Raw genomic sequence first — 15,428 nt, 5'->3', positions numbered from 1 at the left:
GGAGTGAGAAAGAGAGAAAGAAGAGAAGGAGAGTAAAGGTAATCAAGAATATCCTAACTGGCAAAACAGGCAGTTTTCAGAAGAAGAAATCAAAACTCATTTATGATCATATGTTAAAAGAAAAAAAAAAAAAACTCTAAATCACTACTGATTTAGAGAAAGACAAATAATTCTGAGATACCATTTTACACCTATCAGAAATGACAAATGTTTAGTTGTAATCCTAACACCTTTACCTTCAGGAATATCATACTCTAAAGTCTTTCTGCTCCCTTAACATGGAAACTGATTCTGATCGACTCCATGATATTTGAATTATTGTTTGTTTGTTTGGTTTTTTTCTGGCTAAAAATTTTTCTCCTTGACACAGGAACTCTGGAATTTAGTGACAATATTTTCAGGAGATGATCAGTGGATTTTCTCAGTTTCTATTTTAGCATCTGGATCTAAGATATCAGAGCAGTTTTCCTTGATAATTTCTTGAAAGATGATGTCTATGCTCTTTTTTTTTAATCTTTTCTTTCCTGTATACTAATAATTTTAAAATTATTTTTCCTGGATTTTTTTCCAGATCACTTATTTTTCCAATGAAATATTTCATATTTTCTTCTATTTATTTTCATTCTTTTGATTTTATTTTACTGTTTCTTGAAATGTCATGAAATTAATTAGCTTCTACTTACCCAATTGTAATTTTCAAAGAATTATTTTTTTTCAATAAGATTTTTTACCTCTTTTTCCATCTAGCCAATTCTGCTTTTTAAGGAGTTCTTTTCTTCAGTGTTTTTTGTATTTCTTTTAAAATTTGGCCCATTTTGATTTTTAAAGTTTTATTCTTTAGTGAATCTTTGTGCTTCTTTTGCCATTTAGACACTTCTAGTTTTTAAGGTGTTTTTTCTTCAGTATTATTTATATTTCCTTAGCCAAGCCATTAATTCTCTTTTCAGAATTTTCTTACATCACTCTCATTTCTTTCTCCAATTTTTCCACTACTATTTTCCACTACTTTCTTTAACTCTTCTTTAACTTGGATCCATTTCACATTTTTTTAAGGTTTTGCTTATAGCTATTTTCACTTTGTTGTCTTCTTCTTTGGTATTCCCTGCCATCATAGTATTTTTTTTGAAACTTCTTTCTAATTGTTTCCTCATTTGTCCAATCTATTTCTTCACTTTTAACTTTGTTAAATTTGATTTACTCACATGGGGGTGGGAAGATATTATCCAAAGCTTCAGGTTTTTTCATGCTGTTCTTCTCAGAGAAAGTTCTGGGCGGTCTGTAAATTTCTGGGATGAGAGCTCCCAAAAGTTGCTGCTGTTATTTTTGTTGTGGCTACCTCCAAATCTTACTATTGCTGATCTTGAGGTATTCTGGGCCTATGCCTACCTACCCTGGGGTTACAAACCCCTTTTTTCAATGCTCCTAAGTTGTCTCCCTCTAACCTTTTGTTGACTCTGCCACTCCAAATTTGATCTGAAGCATTATTTTAAAGTTATATGAAGAAAATATTAAAGGAGTACCCAAGTCAGAATTCCACTATCGTGGCTCTGTCCTTCAACAACAATTGTTAATATTTCACATTCTACTAGCAATGAATTAGACATTTCAAGTTTCTGGAAGCCATAAGGATAGATCCTAGCATACCAATTTTGTTTTGTTCAGTTGTATCAGGTATGCCCAACTCTTGGTGACCACATTTGGGATTTTCTTGGCAAAGTATCTTGGGATACTTGGCAAAGACAATTTGCCATTTTTCCCCTCCAAGTGCACCAATATCTAACAAATATTCTGATAAAGCCTGAAAGAGTTACTGCAAATCACAGAAGAGGGAGGCTGTAAATCCTAGACTCATTCTAAAATGATTGTTTTTTTGAAGTTTGGAAGGTAAGGCTCTGTTTCTATGTGTAAAAATCATCATTGTCCCTAAGCATGGAAAGTTTTGGTCCAGAAGATGAATTTCAGAATGGATTGAATAATGTTTTGAAAATCAATAAATGTGGTTTTTTCTTAGTCAGAGCAATTTCTTTTTTTCTTTTCTTTTTCTTCCTTCCTCCTTCCCTCCTTCCCTCCTTCTCTCCTTCTCTCCTTCCCTTCTTTCTCTCTCTCTCTCTTTCTTCTTTTTTTTCTTTCTTTTTCTTCAAAATAATAGAGAAAGAAAAGACCCAAAAGATCATCTAGTTTAACTCCTCCACTACACAGATAAGGAAACAGGGGCTTTCAAAAGATAAATAATTTGACAGATCAAAAAGCTTTAATATCTATGTGACAAAAGAGACATTTAAACCCATGTCTTATGTTTCCTCATGTAAGATGTTTTTATTACATGATGCATGATGATCACATCTTTCAGAAGTTGAATGAATTTTGAAAAAAAATGCATAGGCTTGCAAAAAGATGAAAGAAATATGCTTCTATAACCCTATATATTGGATAAGTCTTATTTATAATGATGAACTTTTGAAATGTTACTTTATTATAAAGGACAGTATGTAAAGTCACAGTCATGTTACATTGCAAGCTAATATAGTGCATTTAAAATGTGTCTGTGTATTATCTATTATCAAATGGCCTAATGTCCTTAAGAATCACAACAATCTTTAATCATAGGATCCTAGAGGTGAACAGAACTCATCTATTTTTACATCATCAATTTACAAATTAAGAAACAAATACAGAGAATTTGCACATGTATCAAAGTTAGATCAAAGAGACACAAAGAGTCAAAATTTGAAGCTAGGACCTCTGGCAGTGCTCATTCTGTTGTATCATAATGATTTCTCCTAGAGAGGGAGGAAGAAGAAGAGAAAGGAAAGGAAGAGGAAGAGGAGGAGGAAAATGGGGAGGAGAAGGGGAAGAAGAAGGAGGAAGGTTGCTTTGATGGCTGCAATGAAATCTTTAGATTTTAAGCCAATGAACTTAAGCTCAATTAATGACAAAGTCCTGGAATATTTTACTAAAGAGATGATTTGTGAGCATTTGAGCAGGGTATTGATAATCAGTGATATCAAGGCTCATTGAAAAAATCAGCAACAAAATATAGCAGTAAGATAGTACAATGACAATTGTAAGATACATGTAGTATCTCATTTGAAACTCATAATAACCATATAAAATTAGTGTTATTATCCCTATTTTATAGATGAGGAAACTAAGACTGAGAGAGCCAGATAACTAGTGATTGTGTGAACAGAATTCAAACTCAGGTTTGTTTGGTTTTTTTTGTTTTGTTTTGTTTTGTTTTGTTTTGTTTTTAATTTCATACTCAGCCTATTCTCTACAATGCCATTTCAAAGACTTGTGATTTCTTTTTATTATAGTTACTTACTAAAAGATATCATACAGCATATTCAGATTTTAAGCCACTTGATGTCTCTCATATGATTTTTGTGAATGAGAGAGAGAGAGGTCATGGCGAGACAATTATATAGTTAGGTAGTTCAATCAAACAGACTGAATGGTTAGACTTAAAGAATAATGATTAAGAAATTGCTATCATCCTTGAGTAGAGAGAGAGTGGGGGGTTGAAGGCTCTTCAGAATCTGTTCTTGGCCTTGTAAGATCCTTCCTTATTAGAGATAGAACTGGTCTCAGAGGCCATCCCACTTTCCAAAAGAGGAAACTGAATCCTGTAAAGATTTATTTGTTCAGTGTCACACAACTACATGAACCCAGAATATGAAGCCAGAGCTTCTTGACAGTAAGATTGATACTCTGGCCACTATGTCATACTTGTTTTATTAATGCTTCAGAGAAGTTGTTTGTTGTTGTTTGTTTGGTTTTTCTCCAAGGATTGCTAATGTTCACTTTGTTAAATATGAGCACCAGAAACTAGATATTCACTTGGAACATTGACCTTGTTAAGAGTATGGTTATTTCTCAGAAAGTTGAAACAGCTTTAATATGGTGTCAACGTGGTTGAGGACATAGCAGAGAAGTCACAGAGTGCCGTGTTTGAAATGAATTCTTGCCAAAGAAGTGGATGAAATTTATATCCCCTGTATTTTGCAACCCTTTTTCCTTCGTGATCATTTCTTTGGAAACTGTTGATAAATTCCAGAAAACATGGTCCTGTTTTCCCAATTTACCTTTCACTTTCCTTATGTAGGTCTTGGTTGAAATTCAGTTAAAAATAATCAGTACAATCAGAAACAGTTGAACAGAACAAGTAAGTTTACACTTATTTTAAATGTTTTGTCAAGTAAAGGTTACACTTTATTTTTTTCATTAGCCACAGCCTAATGTGTTTAAGATATATGGCATACCAGGAATTGTACTCATTTTTTTAAAGAGGAGCCCGAAGCTCCTATTTAAACATAAAACAAAGTGATACTCTGGCAATTATCCCAGTGCTATATTAATCAGGCTAGTCGAGAGAGAATTCAAGTCCCAAAGTGGCTACCATGGACAGAATTATCACGTTTTCATCATTAGTATTTAGGAACCAGTTTCTTGTGTTTGTTTTTTTTTTTTTTTTGTTTTTTGTTTTTTGTTTTGTTTTGTTTTGTTTTGTTTTGTTTTTGTTTTTTTGGTCAGATCTTGATTTTGCATATTACCATTTTCTTGATCTTTTTACCTTCACCGTTTTCTGCTTTGTATAATTGCTGTTTACAATGTTTCTCCTTGTTTAGGTTTCATTTAATTGGTTCTAGACACAAATGATGTGTGTTTAAATCATATCTTGGGTCTTTACTTAGCTATATGATCCTAAGTCACTTTGACTCCCAGAGTCAAAGTTTAATTACCTGTAATATGGGGATAAGGATACTTGTAGTATTTAGTTCAAAGGCTTGTTGTGAGGGAAATGCTTTCTTAAAGCACTATATAAGATATGAATTGTTATTGTTATCACTATAACTTCATTCTTCTCAACTTATTCAATGTATTTCAGAAATAATCCAGAGAAAGATTGCTCTTCTGTTATTTATTCTTCTTTTGTTAATATTCAATAGCCTATAGAATAGGTAGGTGAAATGACTATTTTCTATAACTAAATAAAAATATTCTGTAGATACACTGAATGCATCTTTAAGAAAATTCCAGTAACAGACAGATTGATAGAAGTGATACACATGTAACTCATCCTTCTTTTTTCGTGATTTTCATTTTTTCTTCTAGGTTCATATACTTTAGAAATATTTTTATTCCATCTAATTTAGAGATGGATATTTTATGCAACTATTAAAAACATTCTCAAATTGTATGAATCTATATTACAAATAGGAAATTGTGGATACTTTTTTATCTGTGACATAATTCTAATGCAGTTGTTTTGTTGTTGTTGTTGTTGTTGAATTACCAAGGATGTTATTGATCAAAGATAACAAGGTTCCAGACTATGATTGTATGATATTGTATGATATTGATTAGTAAGCTTCAAAAAAATTATTGTATGATTTTGATTAGTAAACTTCAAAAAAATTTAAATCCAACAGTAGTAGTATGTAAAATATTTCCTATCATAATTTGAGTTGATTGATGTATCCAGTCTTATTAAGAATTTTTGCTTTTTGTTGGTCTTCCATCATTTAAGTCATGTCCACTTCTTCATGATCCCATTTGGGGTTTTCTTGGCAAAGATATTGGAGAAGTTTTCCATTTCCTTCTTCAGCCCATTTTACAAATGAGGAAACTAAAGCAAATGGGGTTAAGTGACTTGCCCAGAATCAAACAGATAGTATTTATTTCAGGCCAAATTTGAACTTAATTCTTTCTCATTCTAGACCCAGTGCTCTATCCACCTTTCTACAATTTTGTTGGCAGTGCCTGAATGACAAATCTCTACTGTTTTGTAAACAAATTATCCTGGAAATGATGATTAAACTTCTGTATGTTACAATGTTTCTTATATACTATTTACATTTATAATAGCCAATGCAGTAATTTGTATTTTTAAAAAATTACCAAGTATTTATTTTCTTCTCTCCTTCTCTCTTCCCTGCTCAACAAAGTAAACAAAATAAATTCCCACAATGATCATGCTCAAAAATATATGTTAAACTCTGCATCTTGAGTCTATTACATATCTGTCCTGAAGTGAATAGAATGCTTCATCTTTAGATCTCTGGAACTGTGCTTGATAATTGCTTTGATCAGAGTAATTAGGCTTTTCATAATTTTTTATCATTACAATTTTGTTGTTATTGTATAAATTGTGATTATAGTTCAATTAATTTCATTTTACAAGTCTTCAAGGATTTCTCAGTAAATGTTCATGTCCTTTAACCATTAAGTGAATGACTTTTATTCTTATAAAATTGCTACATATATACATATACACACACACACACACACACACACACATTTTCCTCTAATTAATTATTTTGTGCTACTTTTGTTTTATTTGTGCAAAATCTTTTTAGTGGAGAGAGGATTATGGGAAGGTAGTGAAGTCAGTATATTTCAAGCTCTCCAGATTTCCCCCACAAACAGAACAAATCTGTGCCCTCAGGACGAACACACACTGGTGAAAAATGTAGAAGAGGTTGGGGAAGAATAGGCCGGGGCACAATCCTAAAAGAACCAAGAAAGAACCAGGTTGGGGATTGATCAGAAGTGCAAACAATTCCAGGCTAGCTCCACAGAGAAACCAAGTAGGGAACCCTGGGGCTAATTGGATTTGGCAGGAATTTCAGCAGGGACCACAGAAACTTTTACCTCCATAACAGTAGGAGGAAGTTGGGGGGTTTTGAGTCCAGGAAGACAGAAGGAACCTTGGCTGATAGGAACACTAAGCCCAGCTGTGCTGCAGAGACATGAGTGAGATGGAACCAGTCAGTCCACCTGATGAGTGGAGCAGGGATGCTAGTGGCTGCCAGCACTTTTAGGAGGGTGAAGCTTTTGTTTTGGAGTTCTATATATTCAAAGAAAAATAACAGTTTAAGTCCAGAGATTTAAATGTTAAATAAATGGATCTCAGTGAGTAATGAGAAAACTTATCATTGCAAAAATGCTGTCATAAAAAAAAAGAAAGGAAAGAAACAGAGAAAATATTTTTCTTGTCCTTAAGAAATTTACAGTTACTATAGACGCTATTTCACTTCATTTCCTCCTGGCTGCGTTTCATTCATGACCACATTTAAAAATGTCAGTTTGTATTTCCTCTTTCAGGAATTTTCTGATGCAATGATTCAAGGGCACAGCACAGTATTTTGGTACTTTCCTGGTACTAAGACTTTCTCCTTTTCTCAGAGTAAATGACTATGCTTTTTGTTTTAAACAAAAGTAAGAATCTTTCCTTAAATCTTTAATTTTATCATGATAATGACCAACAGTGAGCATTTTCAAATGAGCTGTGTATTTTTCTTCCTGCAGGATGTCTAGCAAAAAGCCAATGAGTTTATATATCTTCAAATGCATACATATTTAAAGATATCCTTGATCTTACCAATGAGAGTACTCATTATACTGGTTCAAATGGCAGCCTATCTATCCATTCCTCTTTATCCTGTACAACCTTCAGATTTTTCCCAACATGTTAGATTCCTTCCTCTGGGGCTTTTAGCATTTTATGAGTAAAAGATTAATACTAATACTTTTTGGCATATAGCCATCCTGCTTCCTTAAGACATATTTTCTTGATTTTATCTGCTCTATAACCTGCTATTCAGTAGCATCTCACTATGGATCTTCTGGCCACCCATACTTTTTATTAATCATAAATCATAATATTCTAAAATTTGAAGTTATATTTTGGGAGCAAGTATATATCACTTTAAAGTTTGTAAAGTGATTTACATGTGTTAATTTACATCACCAGTATAATATTGATTTTTTTCTAAAGTGGGGTTTTTTCTAGAAAAAAAAAATTGGGGTATCATTTAAAGTATTACACAATTTACTAAATGTCATTAAGCCTGATATTCTCCTCTTTATTGTGGTTCCAATTTATTATCCATTGACATTGCATGTCCAAAATATTAGTACTGACAGACTAATCCAATAGGCTATATTTTACTATCTGGGCAATCTGCATTTTCTAGCGTGGATTTCTAGTAAGCCAATCCCTTTTGGGAACTGGTATAGGCCTTGAAATCACATTCACAGATGTATGTTTGCAAATTGTAGCATACATTAGTGATTAATTTGAAACAGCTTATTTAATAAATAAAGGTAGGGGAAGGGAAGAATCTCAATTGAATATGTAAAATCTAGTAAGTGGCAACGGTAAGAAATGGCATACTTGCCTCAAATAAAGCATTTCTCACAACCTCAAAGAAAGACAAAGGAAAATTGCAAATTGTTGCTGGTTGGCAGAATTTGGCCCTCCTTCTTTGGGAAGTTTTATTAAGAAAAAACATAGAAAATAATTCCACAGAATCAAATTTTATGGAGGGAGGGAGTCATATACATAATATACATACATACATACATATACATAGTACTTCACATATATGGAGGATTAATAAATGTTTAAATGAGTGGTTTTGTGAAAGAAATACCACCATCAATGAAATTACAGTACCATCAAATCATTAATAATTACAACTAGTGTTCCTTACTGGGGGTTGGGATGAATTAATTTATGGAAATAGTCATTTGGAGTCAGGTTTATGGAACTGATTGATTAATCTAGCTGAATGCCAATTTTTGTTTTTAAAAAATGAACTTAACTTCTGTTTGTGTCATTTATTAACTCACAAAGAAAACTTTAGGCTATGGTTTAAAAAAAAATCTTGTTTTCTGTTTTCCTTCACATTCTTGAAATTAATCCCAAGTCTAGATTCTTAGGGAAATAAACCAGTCTCAATCTGTAGTTTCCTTAGCTTCTCTTATTATCCTTCAATGAAAGTAGCTGGAATGAGTAGTTGGGATCGGTAGGTAGAATATTTTTGCTCACAGCACTAAGCTTCCCAGCTTCAAAAAATTGATATAATGGTAAGCATTAGACATATAAAATATATTTAGTAAGTTGAGTCACAGTAGTACTATTTGCATTTCACAAGTAAACTTTAGCTACATATGGACTTCTTGATAGAAATTTCCCATAGCTTTTCCTTGGACAACTGTCTACCTCATATGAATAAGTAGAATCCTACTTGTCAGGCTAAAATAACATAATTGGCAACAATCTGCCTCATTAGTATGAAAACTTTAACCATTTCTCAACTTTTCTTGCCACATACCTCCTCTTACTAGATCTGTTTTATTTTTCCTCTTTTACTATGCTTAATGCTATCTTGATATCTTAACTTTAGGATGCCTTAGAATTTGTTTTTCAATATAATTATCATCAACAAACAGTGGCTTCAGAGTGTATAATATAGTATTATTACTGTTGAGGTTGTCTAACCTTTCAGAGGAAGGGAAGATTCTCCTTACTCTTCCTGTTTCATGTAGCCACAACCCTAAGATCATTTCTTGGCCTTGTGATATTATAAATATGAATTTTCTTCCCACTAATTTTTTGAAGGAATGAATGTAAAAACATTTATTAAGTGCTTACTGTGTGCCAGGCATTGTCCTAAGCTCTGGGACACGAAATTTTTTTAAAAAAGAATGTAAGTGTTATTTTTTCTAATTATATTTCAGCATTCATTTTTACAAGATTTTGAGTTCCAAGTTTTTCTATCTCCCTCTATTCCTTCCCTACTCCTCACCATGCCAAATAATCTGGTATAGGTTTATACACCTGCAATCTTGAAACATATTTCCACATTAGCCATTTTGTGAAAGAAGAAACAGAACAAAAGGGGGAAAGCCAGAAAAAACAACAACAAACAAAAAGTGAAAATAATATGCTTCAATTTACATTCAAATTCCATAATTCTTTCTCTGTATGTGATCAGCGTTTTCCATCATGAGTTTTTTGGAATTGTCTTGGATCATTGTATTGCTGAGAGCTAAGTCTATCATAGGTGACCATTGCACGATGTTACTATTATGTACTATGTTCTCAATTCTGGTCACTTCATTCAGCATCCATTCATGTAGGTCTTTCCATATTTTTCTAAAATCCATTTATTCATCATTTCTTATACACAATGGTATTTCACTACTTTTATATACTGCAATTTGTTCATCCACTCCCCACTTTATGAGTATTCCCTCAATTTCCAATTTTTTGTCATTATAAAAAGAGGTGCTATAAATATTTTTGTACATGTAGATTCTTTTCTCTTTTTTATGATTTCTTTGGAGTATAGACATAACAGTAGTATTGTTTAGTCAAAAGGAAGACACCGTTTTATAGAGCCCCTTGGGTATAGTTCCAAATTACTCTCCAAAATGGTTGGATAAGTTCACAAATCTACCAACAATGCAACAATGCAGGTCCCACTTTTCCCACATCTTCTCTGACATCTGTCATTTTCCTTTTCTGTTACATTAGCAATGTGATGAGTATGAGGTAGTACATCAGAGTTTTTAAAATTTGCATTTCCCTCACTATTAGTGGTTTAGGGCATTTTAATATGACTATAGATAACTTTAATTTCTTGATCTGAAAACTGCCTGTTGACTATTTATCAATTTGGGAATGACTTTGTACTTTTATAAATTTCACTTACTTCTCTTTATATTTAAGAAATGAGCCCTTTATCTGAGATACTAATTGTAAATATTGTTTCCTGCTTTCTGTTTTCCTTCTTAATACTGGTTATGTTGGTTTTGTTTGTGCAAAACCTTTCTAAATGTAATCAAAATTATCCAGTTTGTATTTCATAATGTTATCTATCTCTTCTTTGATCATAAATTCTTTGTTATTCTATAGATCAGATAGGTAAATTATTTCCTGCTCAAGTAATTTGTTTATGGGATCACTCTTTATATCTAAATAATGTATCCATTTCGACCTTAAATTGGCATACAGTGTGAGATGTTGGTCTATGCCTCATTTCTGCTTTTCTATTTTCAGTTTTTCCTGGACATTTTTGTCAAGTATTTAGTTGCTAACCCAGAAGCTGGAGTCTTTGGGTTAATCAAACATTAGATTATTATAGTCCTTTACCATTGTTTCTTATGTACCTAACTTATTTCACTGATCCACTACTATATTTCTTAATCAGTAACAAATAATTTTGATATTTGCCACTTTATAATATAGTTTTAAATCTGGTATGACTAGGCCACTTTTTTTTTCATTTCCCTTGATATTCTAAATTTTTTGTTCTTCCAGATGAATTTTGTTATTTCTTCTTAGCTCTATAAAATAATTTTGGTAATTTGATCGATATGGTGCCAAATAAATAAATTAATAGAATTGTCATTTTTTCCTTACATTATCTTACCCTATCCATGAACAATTGATATTTTTCCAATTTTTTAGATACTTTATTTGTATGAAAATTTGTTATGGGCCAGAACTTGAAACAAAGTGCTAAGTCAGTGGAATTGAAAGAGACAATGATTATGTACTTAGTACTTACTAGAGTTCTACAAAATTCACACCTTTAAGAGAGCATATATAAGCTAGGAGCCTCAACCAGGATTTAGTCCTGGAGATTTAGAAGCCAGAGAAGGCAGTTGGGCAAAACAGAGAAGTGGTGGCAGGCTGTCCTGTGGAGAACACTGAAATCAAGATCCGGAAGGCCTCCAGAAAAATAGCCGAGCCCCAAGTGAAGGAGACAAGACTTTGAAGGAGACAATAAAGAATTTGGACTTCAATACCTGGCTGCATTTGGGGTGATTACTGAACTGAAACTAAGGCTGCCTCCAGTGACCCCAAGGAAATCCCAACAAGAGAAGATTATGTTTTAGAGAAGAATATTACCAAAATTGACTTATAATTGTGTTCCTTGGTTCTTGGGTTTGTCTTGGCAAGTAGACTCACAAATATTTTATCTTGTTTATACTTATTTTAAATGGAATTTCTCTTTCTCTTGATGTTGAACTTTGTTGATAAAATATAGACATGTTGGTGACTTTACATGAGTTTATTTTCTCTAGGATCCTCCATGTATCTTGTCATCTGCAAAGAATGATAGTTTTGTCTCATTTCCCATTCTAATTCCTTCAATTTCTTTTTCATCTTTTATTGCAAAAGCTAAAATTTCTAGTACAATATTGAATAATAGTGGTGATAATAAGCACCCTTGTTTCATACCTGATCTTATTGAAAGGTTTCTAGCTTTATGCCCATGTCACTTAATAATAATAATAATAATAATAATAATAATGATAATAATAATAATGCTCTGCTGATCATTTTAGATAGATACTACTCATCATTTCTTTTTTTTCTTCTGTGTCAGTTTTGTTTAATTATGATGGGCACCTCCTGCAAAGGAGAAGCAGGCAGCTAGATGGTAACAGAGTAGGAGGTTCACTTGAAGATCTTGCCCTGATTTTAGGGTTTGCACACATGCTGGAAGGCTCCCTCCCAGGGAAAATTACTTTAGGACCATTGTCTGGGCCTTCTCAGTGCCAGGATCCAGCTTATGCCACATGTAGGACTCATAATCAACCTGCCATTCTGTACTGAGCAGGAAGATGAGCTCCTGGCCCCAGAAGACCCAGACTCCAGAAATGGAGCTGCTATTGTTGGTGCCAAAAAGGATGACACTAGCAAAGTGTTCTTCCTCAGCTTGTCCAGGAGCTGGAACATCCCAGTGATGAGGTTGCAGCTCATCAAGGTCTGGCTGAGCTCCTAGGGAAAACAGTACTCAGTGTACCATAGGGACCAGCCATTGTGGTCAAAGTGCTCCCAGAAATAGGGCAGGGCCAACATCTCCTTGTCCTTGTTAGAGTACTTCCATTTAAACTCGTCCAATATGAAGGTGCTCTTGGGCAGGTAGGAGAAGGAATCCTTGGCCTTGGACTCTGCAGCCAGCACGTGCTCACACTCAGGACCTGGGGCTGCGGGGGCCTTCTCTTCCTTCAGCTCCAACTGAGCCTTCTGCTTCTCCTCTCATTGTCCCTTCTCTTTTCAAGGGGGTCTCCTTCTTAGGCTAACTCTCAGCAAACTTTTTAGCATCGAACTGGGCCATCTTCTCACAGAGCTTCACCTCTCCCAAGTCCGGCCGGAACTGGGGCTGGTGAATACAGGTGAGGAACCTCACAAGCGGTTGGTGTTGGGAAAGGCTGGCTGGAATGACTACTCCAGGATCTGCTTGTACAGCCACAACAGGGTGCACACAACTGTGATGTCAGTCAGAGTCACTCACTCCCCCACCAGGAAAGTGCGAGTCTCCAGAAGGGCGTCCAAGAGCCCCAGCACTCTCCTCACCTCTTCTTTTACATTCTTGTGGCCTGCTTGTTGTGATGCATGATGTCAAGGGTGAGGAACACCCAGGTATTGGCCAGAGGAACAATGTCATTGTCAGCAAAGGTCATCCACTGGATCATCTGGGCAGCTGCCTCTGGAGTAGAACTTCAAAAGTCTTCATTGCTCACATAGTGTGTGATGATGTTGCTTTCAAACACACAAAACCCATCATCATCCTCAGATGCGGGAACCTTGCCAATGGCAAATTTTTGGAGGAATTCGGCAGTACAGTTGGTCTGACCTAAGTGGAAGTGTGGAGGTGCAGAAAGCTCGTGGATCTAGGCCCCACTGTACTGTGCAGCAATGAAGGCCTTGAAGGCCTGCCAGTTTTTGATACGTGTACAAGGACCCGGCAGCCATGGTGATTCTGCAGAGAAAGGGGACTACTCATCATTTCAAGGAAAAAAAAATACATTTATTGCTCTTCTTTCTAATGTTTTTATTAGGAATGGGTGTTGTATTTTGTTAAAAGCTTTTTCTGCATCAATTGAGATCATATTATATCTGTTGATTTTGTTATTGATATGGTCAATTGTGCTAATTCTCATTTCTTTTCTCACTTTTTCTTCTACCTCTCTTGGTTGATTTTTTAAAAATCTTTTTTGAGCTCTTCCAAGAGGATTTTTGGGGTTTGAGACCAGTTTGTATTCTCTTTTGAGCTTCACACATGTAGGCATTTTGAAATTGTTTCTTCTTCTGAGTTTGAGTTTTGATCTTACCTGTTGCCATAGTAGCTTTGTTATGGGCAGGGCTCTTTTTTGGTTTTTTGCTTATTTTTTAAAGTTGAGTGCAGCTCCTGGGGAAAGGGGGTACTTACACAATCTTCTTGTACTGCGGGCCAGGGATCTGTTCACTGGTTTTCTGTTCACAGGACCTCTCAGGCTTCCAGCTTGTGCACTGTGCTAAGCCAGTCTATTTGTACCTTTTATGCCTTTGATTCTGGGAATGGCAGTTTGCCTCTGCACTGGAATTGGAGACCACATAAGTGGTCTATGTGTCACTGGCCTGCTGAGCCAGAACTACTAATCTATGCTGTGGCTGAGTCCCCCATTGGTTTGCCTGGACACCATGTCTGTTACGCTACCCAAATGAGTAACAAATTCCAGAAGTCCTTCGAAATTGTGTTTGTCTGGTATATTGTTTCACTGTATTTTTGTAGATTTTGTCACTCTAAAATTCTTTTTTGATTGAATAGTTGTTTCTGAGGGAAATTGGGGAGAGCTTAAGTGATTTCCTATCTCCTCTCCATAATCTTGAGTCTGCCCCTACACTAATTATTAATGCCTTATATATTCTTCATTCATTTCTAGGGTAAATTGTCAATACTCAAAGTCTTTTGCTATCCTGTGTTTATAAGCTATTCTACACTCTTCATACACATACACAATTTTTTTGTTTCCTTAATTTATTGTTTTCTTTTCCTTAATTTATTGTTTTCTTATAACATCAGTCATGTGCTATGTCTTCTATACTAATATGCTGCAATTACTTATACTTGTTATATATTTTTATATTGCTCTTTAGGTTGCTTTTACTTTGATTCTTTTAAGGTCATGTTGACTGTCACTAGGAACCTATTGGTATTGAAGCAATGGACTTTAGTGGTAGGGAATCATTTAGGGTAATTAAAATTGTGATACATTTTCCCAAACCTAATCCAACCTAATTTCCTCCTACCATTCAATTTTGGGTATAGCTTGTTGTCCACCTATAATCATTGTTTAAAAACTGCATATGTACTTTATATCCAAATACACGAGATCTAGGAATTGTGAAATTTTGCACCAATTTTTTTTCTTAATGTATATGTAAATTTATCTCTCAAATGATTGCACTTTTCACAAAGAAAATCTTGCTCTGTTTTTTACCTCAGTGGAACTGCATAAAGTACCATTTGAGTACACAATAAAAAGGTAAGAAGTACTCATTATGTCTCAGGAATTGTAGCCTTGTAATATGAAGTTATTCCAGCTCTCAAAGAACTTATATTCTATGGAAGCATCAAGAAAATTTGATCTTTATTCTGCTGTCCCTTGGGTAGGAAGATTTCCTGACCCTGACCTTAGAGAAATGGATGTCTCTATTTTATCCCTTACTTAATGATCCTTGTTGAAAAACAAAATAAAACTAAACTAAAAACTTCCAGGAGCAGCTAGGTGGTGCAGTGGCTAGAGCACCAGCTCTGAAGTCAGAAAGACCTGAGTTCAAATGTGTTCTCAAACATTTA

The 15,428-nt window shown here is 34.4% G+C and overlaps 1 protein-coding gene and 1 pseudogene across 1 annotated transcript in view; one reads left to right on the top strand and one right to left on the bottom strand.

The window, feature by feature from the left end:
- VEGFC (vascular endothelial growth factor C) overlaps positions 1 to 15,428 on the top strand; it is a 154,530-nt gene that overhangs the window by 65,386 nt on the left and 73,716 nt on the right. The gene's annotated exons all lie outside the window — the stretch shown is intronic.
- On the bottom strand, positions 12,260 to 13,561 carry LOC141546516 (elongation factor 1-gamma-like; annotated as a pseudogene).

Source organism: Sminthopsis crassicaudata, chromosome 6, assembly GCF_048593235.1.
Source record: "Sminthopsis crassicaudata isolate SCR6 chromosome 6, ASM4859323v1, whole genome shotgun sequence".
Taxonomy (NCBI): domain Eukaryota; kingdom Metazoa; phylum Chordata; class Mammalia; order Dasyuromorphia; family Dasyuridae; genus Sminthopsis; species Sminthopsis crassicaudata.
The sequence above is the reverse complement of the archived record's forward strand: the minus strand, read 5'-3'. Positions and strand labels throughout refer to the sequence as shown.